Source organism: Amphibalanus amphitrite, unplaced genomic scaffold, assembly GCF_019059575.1.
Source record: "Amphibalanus amphitrite isolate SeventyFive unplaced genomic scaffold, NRLGWU_Aamphi_draft 001149F_arrow, whole genome shotgun sequence".
NCBI lineage: Eukaryota > Metazoa > Arthropoda > Thecostraca > Balanomorpha > Balanidae > Amphibalanus > Amphibalanus amphitrite.
The window spans coordinates 13,146-14,140 of record NW_024882643.1 but is presented as its reverse complement, the minus strand read 5'-3'; positions in this window follow the sequence as shown (position 1 = coordinate 14,140).

The window sequence follows — 995 nt, the reverse complement described above, 5'->3', positions numbered from 1 at the left end:
AACCTGGTCACGGCCCGAATCACAGCGAGCAGCTCGTGCTCAGTCGTCGTGTAGCGCGACTGACAGTCCGTCCATTTTCCCGAAGCGAAGGCGACTGCATACTCGCCATCACCATCACACTGGCTCAGAGTCGCGCCCCAGCCGCGCGAGCACGCATCGGTCGTGATCCGAAACGGCTGCTCCGGGTCCGGCGGCCGGACCACAGGGAAGGCAGCCACCGCCTTCCGGAGATCCTGGAAGCTCCGCTCTGCTGCCTCCGTTCACTCGAACGAGTGCCGGCGAGTCAGATCAGTCAGACCCACCGCACGCACACTGAAGTGAGGAATCAGGTGACGGAAGTAGCCCGCCATCCCCACGAATCGCAGCACCTCCTTCACGCTGCTCGGCCTCTTGTAGGCCGTGATCGCAGCCACGTTGTCGTACGCCGGCCGGATACACCCCTCAGAGATCACGTGAGACAGAAACGTGACCTCAGACTGTGCGAAGCGGCACTTCTGGGGGTTCAGGCGGATCCCGCTCCGCTCGAGCCGCTCGAACACCTCCCTCAGAACAGCGACATGCTGCTCTAGAGTCTCCGTGAAGATGAGTACGTCGTCCAAATACACGACCACTGACTGGTGCAGCAGGTCCTTCAGCACCGTCGTCATCATCCGCTGGTACGTTGCCGGTCCATTGCACATACCAAAGGCCAGGACTTGGTAGCAGAATTGCCCCTGATCGGTGACGAAGGCTGTCTTCTCTTGTGCCGATTCGTCCAGTTTCACTTGCCAGTACGCAGCCTTCTGATCGAGCTGCGAGAAGACACGGCATTTGGGACCGATCGACGCCAGCAGCGACTCTATCCTAGGTAGAGGAAAAGAGTCTTTCACGGTGCAGCGGTTCAGCTCCCTGAAGTCAGTACATACTCGAAAGCTCTTGCTTCCCTTCTTCTTTACAAGAAGCACCGGGCTCGCGTACGGGCTGGCACACTCCCGTATCACGCCCATTGACAGCAT